The following is an 8,158-nucleotide window of genomic DNA, read 5'->3' as shown; positions in this document are numbered from 1 at the left end:
TGTGATATCCTTAGGCTATCTTTTCTGTTTTCTTCTGAAATACTTGGCTTTTCTTTGCTAGTTTTTCATTGATCAATTTCTTCTCTGTTCCATCTTTGCTCCAACTTTATTGGAGCTTCCTTTCTGGCCAAACTCACATTTTGAATCATTCTGCTAGGCTCTTTGCTCTTGATTCTCTACATAAATCTGGCTAAAAATCCCCAACAGTAGCCATGCCACCACTTCAAAATTAGCTTGCCCTGAAATTTCTTCTGCCAGATTAATTAATCCACCACCTTAATCTTAGTCTCAGGCAAAGTCTCTGAACACAAGCAAAATGCAGGCAAACTTTCTGCCAAGGTCTAACACACATTGTCTGGAGTCCAATAGCCAATGCAGTCCTTCTTCCTAGCAGAAACATCCTGAGCCTGGTCTTTAGCAGCAGCATTTCTATCAGCCTTCTGGTCTTTTGAGCTCTGACCAGAATCTCCCATACAGAACAGCCTAAGGTGTTCCACTTTATTTTTTCAAGTAGCATCTCTAAACCTTTCCAAACTCTTCCCCTTCTCACAAGCCAGTTCCAAAGGCCCTTGAACCATATGGCCAGGTAATGTCACAGCAATGACCCCACTTCTCTGGTACCAATTTCTGTCTTAGGTATTTTTCTCTCATTGCTGAGACAAAATACCAGATGTCCAAAATTAAGGAAGGAAAGGTTTACTGAGCTCACGATTTGTAAAGGTTTCAGTCCATAATCGGTTGGCTCCAAAGCAGCATAGGATGACAGACAGGCATCACAGAGGAACAACAGCTCATGTCAGGCAGAAGGTAGCAAAGCAACAAGAGATGACCACAACTCTTTTTGCTCCTTATGTCTTATCCAGGCTACTCAGGACAGGTATTACTCATACCCTTAATCCTAGTACCCTTGAACCTAACATTGCACCATGAATCAATCCTAGCATTACATACCCTAGATCCAGCCACCTCTGAAAAAGCCCCTCTTATGATTGCATGAGGCTTTGGGGGTGCATTTAGACACAACCCATAACACCTCCTTTACAGATAACATGGCATCCTAACCATGTAACAGACATCTTGCCTCAGAAAATGAGCTGGATGTGGGGAATCCATGGTCAAAGACAGAATTTCATTCTAATAGTCCTCAATAACCACGCAAAGAAGGGTTGACCTGCTGACCTTTACACACACACACAATCCTGTTAGTTAAGCAGTAGGTAAATTTGTTATGTTTAAGACATTAGATGTACATTAGATAGGTATGCTACATTAGGCCCCAAAACTACAATGCAGAAAGATACCTTAAAGTAAGTGTTGCCTGAACAAAAATCTGAAACATGTGGCATCTGCCTCATGGCTGACAGCACAGAAAACATCAGAAGCTGGGAAGAGGAACATCTTATATCATGCAACTGTCTGTGAAGGGCAGGCAATGACTGTAGATCTAGAAGAGGTGGGAAAATGCCAGAATTACAGTGAATAATTTTTCCTTGCTTCCTTTTTATAAGGTACTACAAAAAGAGTATATTCAAGAAAGAACTAACTGGTTTTTAAACAGAAATAAAAAGGGAGAGAACAGAGAAATTCAGGGCCTGGAGACCTGGGAAAGCCAACTATTTCTCAGCACTGCAAAGCATAAGACATTAAGCTATGAATCTGTTAAACATAATAACTAAGTCCTGCAACAAAGATCTGATTAAATTGTTCCCTTTCTTTCCACACCTGTTCTTCAGATGTCTTGAGATGGATACCAGAGAGAAACAGGTATGAGGCCTACCAAAAGTAGCAAGTAAAATAAGAGGCAAATAGTAAGCAAAAGTAAGCAAAAGTAAAATAGCAAGTAAAATAGTACCAAGTAAAATAAGAGGCAAATAGTAAGCAAAAGTAAAATAAGAGGCCTGAGATTGTATCTTAAGAAAGAACTTAGAAAACAGAGATTAGAAGACTAGTAATCTCTGCCCAAGAATCCAGAAACCTGGCCTAAACATGCTGTGCTTATGAATGAAGCCTCAGTTCTTCAGAACTGTACATGTAAGAGATGCCTGGGAAAGGACAGCCCCCAAGGAAGGCATATTCCTTAACATACACTTCAGACATAGTCACACAGAATAATGGGCAGTGAGGAGCCCCCTGAAGGTTGGAATTAGAAGTCATTAAGATGAATGTAATGGAGTAAACAGTATAAAGTTCCTCTGTTAGGACAAGGGATTTTAGAATGCCTACTAGCAGAATCTTACCACTGATATAGGACAACTGCTACGTGATTTCCATCTTCCCCTTCCTAAACTTTGTTATTTAGTAAAAGTATATGTCCCTTTTTTTAAATTTTAGACAGTGTCTTGCTAAATCACTAAGATACCCTAGTTAGTCTTGAACTTGTGATCCTCATGCCTCAGCCTCTCAATGCTTGGGATTACAGGTGTGCATGACCACGTCTGGCTCTCTGTTCTTTGACTATGGAGTAAGGGACAGTTCTTCTGCCGTGGCTCTTCATAAAACATCTGAAGGAGAGGACTGGATATCACCCCAGAATCCTGGATGCCATGAACAGATGAGATGTGGATTACCTCTTGGAACAGTGTGCACTCAGTGTGGGAAGAAGGGTAACCCACATGGTGCTAGAGGTGGAAAGAGGCAACCAATACAAAGGGCTTGGGAAAATGCTTAGGTCGGTGAAAATTCTATTTAATAACTATGATGATAGTAATATGTTTGAAAATGTTTGCCCAACTTACAGAACTCATATTTTACTGCAAATAAATTAATTTCAATAAATATATTAGACTTTTTTTTAAAGCCTAAATGATAAGGAATTCTGATAAACCCCAATGTAAAGTGGACAAGTATCAAGCCACCACTGTCATGGAACTGGCTCTCTATCAGTGTCCATACAGAAGGAAGCAAAAGGGCCTTGATACCTGACAAGAGGAGAAACTTTAAAGAGCTAATATTTCCTAAAATTCACAGGCAGCCAGTGATACTGGTGTTGGAAGGTGCATTTTTCCAAATCAAAAGCATTTTGGTGCAAGGGATCCATACAAACAAAAAATCTTAAAAAGGGCTGGGGATGTAGCTCAGTAGAGGAGCCCTTGCCTAGTATGCGCAAGACCCTGGATTCAATCCCCAGTACTACCAAAAAAAAAAAAAAAAGACTACAGTGAACAAAAAAAACCAAATAGACAATGCCTTAAATCAATAAACCTTAAAGTATGTTCCAGAGATCATGAGGGGTCCTCAGACCTTTCCAGGGAATCCAGATGGTCAAAACTATTCCCATGGTACTATTACAGGCATTATATCCCTGTAACATAAAGGCTTCAACTCCTTTGGGAATATACCCAAAAGGGAAATAGTTGGATCAAATGGAATTTCTATTTTTAGTTTTTTGAGGAATCCCCATACTGAGTTCCACAGTAGCTGTACTATTCTCACCAATAGTATAGAAAGGTTCCCTTTTCCCCACAACATTTTTCCTTGCCAACATTTCTTGTTATTTGAATTTGTAATGATAGCCACTCTATTTGAAAGATGGAATCTCAGTGTTGCTTTGCTTTGCATTTTTCTAATGGCCATGGATAATTAGTGGACATTTTTTCATATAAAGATTGGTCACTGGTACTTCTTCTGAGAAGTGTGTATTCATTTCAATTGCCAATTTTTTTTTCTTCAGACAAGGTCTTGCTTTGTAGTGTATGCTGGCCTTGAATTCACTACATAGCTCAGGCTGGCCTCAAACTCTCAGCAAATCCTTCTGCTTCACTCTCCTGAGTGCTGGGATTACAGACATGTGCCACCACACCCAACATCTGCCAATTTTTTTGACTGGCTCTTTTATTTGGGGGAGGGGGTCCTACTTTTCTGAGTTCCTTATATAGTCTAGATATTAGTTTTAATACTCTGTTGAAGTAGTAACTGGCCAAAAAATTTTCCCATTATGTAGGTTGTCTCTTTACCCTGTTGGTTGTTTCCTTTGCTGTGCAGAAGCTTTTTGATATGATCCATTTGTTGAGCCTTGGTGTTATTACCTGTGCAACTGGATTTTGTCCTGCCTATGCCTATGTCTTCAAGAAGTTTACCCATTTTATCTTCCCAGAGATTAAGTGTTTGTTTTACTATTGAAGTCCTTGATCTATTTTATTTTATTACTGTGTGAGAGATATGAGTCTAGATTCAATCTTCTGCACGTAGTTTTCCCAGCACCATTTGTTTAAAAGGTTGTCTTTTCTCCAGAATATGTTTTTGGCCCCTTGTTGCCTGAGTATGCCTGCAGTCATGTCTGCTTCCTCTATTCTGTCCCATTGATCCACGTGTATGTTTTTATGCCAGTACCATGCTGTTTCTAATCACTGTGCCTCTGTAATATAACCTGGGGCTGTGATGTCTCCTAATTTGCTCTTGCTGCCCAGGATTGTTTTTGCTATTCTGATTCTGGGTCTCTTTTGGTTCCATATAGATTTTTAGGAAATATTTGAGTACTTAGTGATACATGGGCATCATTTCTGCAATTTACCCTCAAACATTTCAGGGAAAATTATGTATTATGTATGTTTTCTATACATGGCATACACATTTATGAAAGATAATGTAGCCATACTATAATGTTAGCATTTGGGAAGTCTGGGTGGAGCATATATAAGAATTCTTTGTTATATTTTTGTGATTATTCTGTAATTCTGAAATTATTTAGAAAAATGAATTGGTTTATTAATTCCCTGAATGTGACCCTCGTTTATAGCAGCACAACTCATAACTAGAACCACCACTAGCAGCAGCAGCAGGCAATGCAGTGGTGTGTGACTATAGCCCAGCTACTTGAGAGGCTGAGGCAAGTTTGAGCCTACAAATTTGAGACCAGCCTAGGCAACACAGTGAAGCCTCATCTCAAAAATAAATAGAGCCAAGCATGGTGCCACACACCTGTAGTCCTACCACCTTGGGAAGCTGAGGCAAGAGGATTGCAAACTAGAGTCCAACCTGGGTAATTTAGTGACTTAGTGAGTCTCTGACTCAAAATTTAAAATATTTTAAAAGAGGAGACTGGGGAGATAGCTCAGTGAAAAGACTTTGAGTTCAATCTCCAGTAGAGCCCAAAAATAATAAATAAAATTTGAAGCTAAAGAACACAATGACTTACTGAAAAATTCCAAAGAGAACTTTAATAGCATACCCAATTAAGCAGAAGAATCAGTGATATTGAAGAAGGGTTATTTGAAGGCAGCTAGTCAGAGAAAGTATGAAGAAAGCTTATAAAAATTATAGGACATGTTCAAGTAAATCAAAATATGCAATAGTGGAATTTCAAAAGGAGCCGAGAAAAGAGCAAGTTTATTTTTAAAAAATCACACACACAAAAATCACAAAGTTGGGCATGATGGCACATACCTGTATTCCAGCACTCTCAGAGGCTGAGACAGGAAGGTCACACATTCAAACCCATCCTTGGCAACTTAGTGACTTACCAAAACCCTGACTCAAAAAGGGGGGGGGGCTGTTGTGGAAATATCTCAGTGCCACGCCTGAAATTCAATCCTCAACATCAAAAAAGAAAAGAATATGTCACAAATCTGAGAAACTATATAAATATGCAATTACAAAAAGTTCAGAAGTCTCCATTTTAACAGTTTCAATCATGAAATGAAAATGGAAACACAACATACCAAAATTCATGGGATACAGCAAAAGTAGTTGTAAAGAGGGAATTTTACAATGCCTACATCAAAAAGGAAGAGCAATCTCAAAAAATAAGGGTTGGGCAAACATATACAAAATAAATATATTTTTAGTAATCATAGTGGAGGCCACTGTATTAGTGATATTCTAGGGTTGCTGTGTGTGTAATATGGAATAAAACAAATGAATAATAAGAGGACATTCTAATTCTATAATCCCCTGTGACTATCAACAAGAACTATCACTGTGAAAAGAGATGATGACGTTAAGGAACACCTATTGGTCTAAACTGGGTTGGTATAAAATCATGAGTTTCTCATACCATATATACTCAGTGTACTGAAGATACCTAGAGGCAGTGATCAAACCAATAATCACAAATATCTCTAGCAACCAAGGCAGTCTTGAGATACCATTTCCCACAAAAAGAAACCAAAATAAATACATTAATTAATGTTCTAAAACAAGAAAACCAGTACTTCTTGAGGAAATCGCTAACTTCAGTTCTAAAGAACACAATGACTTACTGATAAACATGGTATGTCTGTATATTAGGAAAAAAAACTATCAAAAACTGATAGAGTCAGGTAAAGGAATCAATATTCAAAGATGAGATAATATGAACTTCAATAAAGATAGTAACCTTGAGGACAGCGGAGCCCTGGGCTGGGGCGGGAGCCACAATGTCTCAGGCTGTGCAGACAAATGAACTCAACCATTAAGCAAAACATGGGAACTGAGCTTACACGAATTACAATGAACACCTCAGGAGGCAATGACAGACGGCTTGGAAACTGTGGTTTCACCTAGAAGTCACTACAGCGAATTAATGTGCCCAATTTGTTTGGGTATGTTGAAAAACACTATGACTATAAAGGAGTGTTTGCACCATTTTTGTGCAGACTGTATTATCACAGCCCTAAGAAGTGGCAACAAAGAATGTCCCACCTGTCAGAAAAAACTAGTTTCCAAAAGATCACTAAGGCCAGACCCAAACTTTGATGCACTCATCAGTAAAATTTACCCTAGTCATGATGAGTATGAAGCTCATCAGGAGAGAGTACTAGCCAGGATCAACAAGCACAATAATCAGCAGGCACTCAGTCTCAGCACTGAAGAAGGTCTGAAGACCCAGGCCATGAACAGGTTACAGCAGAGCAAGAAACAACAGATTGAAAATGGTAGTGGAGCAGAAGATAATGGTGACAGTTTGCACTGTAGTAACGCATCTGCACGTAGCAATCAGGAAGCAGGCCCTAGTAACAAACAGACCAAAACATCTGATGATTCTGGGCTTGAACTTGATAATAACAATGCAACAGTAGCAACTGATCCAGTAACGGACGATGCTAGTGAAATTGAGTTAGTATTCAGGCCTCATCTCACACTTATGGAAAAAGATGACAATGCACAGACAAGATACATAAAGACTTCAGGTAATGCCACTGTTGATCACTTATCGAAGTATGTGGCTGTGAGGTTAGCTTTAGAACTGCAAAGCAAAGGAGAGTCAAACCAGATGAACCTTGACACAGCCAGTGAAAAGTAGTATACAATTTATATAGCAACAGCCAGTGGCCAGTTTACTGTATTAAATGGCTCTTTTTCCTTGGAATTGGTCAGTGAGAAATACTGGAAAGTGAACAAACCCATGGAACTTTATTACGCCCCCATCAAGGAGCACAAATGAGATTTTAAAAATCAATTCTGGACTGAACTTTTTTTATAGCCTAATTCTTTAATATTAAAGATGTACCATCATTACTTTTATGGACAGATCTTGGATATGTTGTTCAGTTTCCTTTCTGAGCCAGACTCGTTTACACTATTAGATTTACTTCCCCTTAATTTAAGATTTACTTTTTGGAAGGGACTGCAGTTATTCAATACTTTTTCTTTTCTTTAAAAATATATCTAAGTTGTATGCTTTCACGAAGTATAGTTTCATTTGGAGCCCCCTTTGACACAGGAATTTTTCATAATTATGTCTTCTTAAGTAGAGATTAAATTGGCTATCATTTTCCCTCTCCTCTCAAAAGTTTTCTAGGCCCACAGAATGTTAAATACAGTAATATCTATTCCAAATTCCCCCCCAGGAGAGTGTTATATATTTAGGGTTTCTATACAAACTGTAGTATCTTCATGAAGACCAAGGCTCAAATTTACTGTGCTTAAAAACAATTCTCATAGGATTATAATTTTCATGGTATTTTCTTCCATAATATCACATTTAAAGGAGGTTCTTTATGAACTTGGTGTCTATTGTCATGTAATGTTATTTTTTTCATCTTTTTCCCTGTAAGTTTAGAATTTCTGGTCATGGGGAAGAGAATCATTCAAAATCTTAAAGTTCTATGGGAAAGTGGTTCACTAACAGATTTTACTGAAGAATTGGTAGTAACATGTAGTCCTCAACTGTATATTTAAGAGTTCTTTTTTGTATTTTGCTGTCTTCATTTCCTCTGTTATTGATGTTCTTTTCCTATTA

The 8,158-nt window shown here is 38.2% G+C and overlaps 1 protein-coding gene and 1 pseudogene across 4 annotated transcripts in view; one reads left to right on the top strand and one right to left on the bottom strand.

Annotated features, from left to right (window-relative positions):
• The window catches only part of Fbxl2 (F-box and leucine-rich repeat protein 2), a 105,328-nt gene that overhangs the window by 71,378 nt on the left and 25,792 nt on the right, over positions 1-8,158 (bottom strand). The window lies entirely within an intron of this gene.
• LOC102017778 lies at positions 6,354-7,556 on the top strand (annotated as a pseudogene).

Source organism: Chinchilla lanigera, unplaced genomic scaffold (assembly GCF_000276665.1).
Source record: "Chinchilla lanigera isolate Chin_1 unplaced genomic scaffold, ChiLan1.0 scaffold00020, whole genome shotgun sequence".
In the NCBI taxonomy this organism is placed as follows: Eukaryota; Metazoa; Chordata; class Mammalia; order Rodentia; family Chinchillidae; genus Chinchilla; species Chinchilla lanigera.
This window is presented reverse-complemented; position numbering and strand designations above follow the sequence as displayed.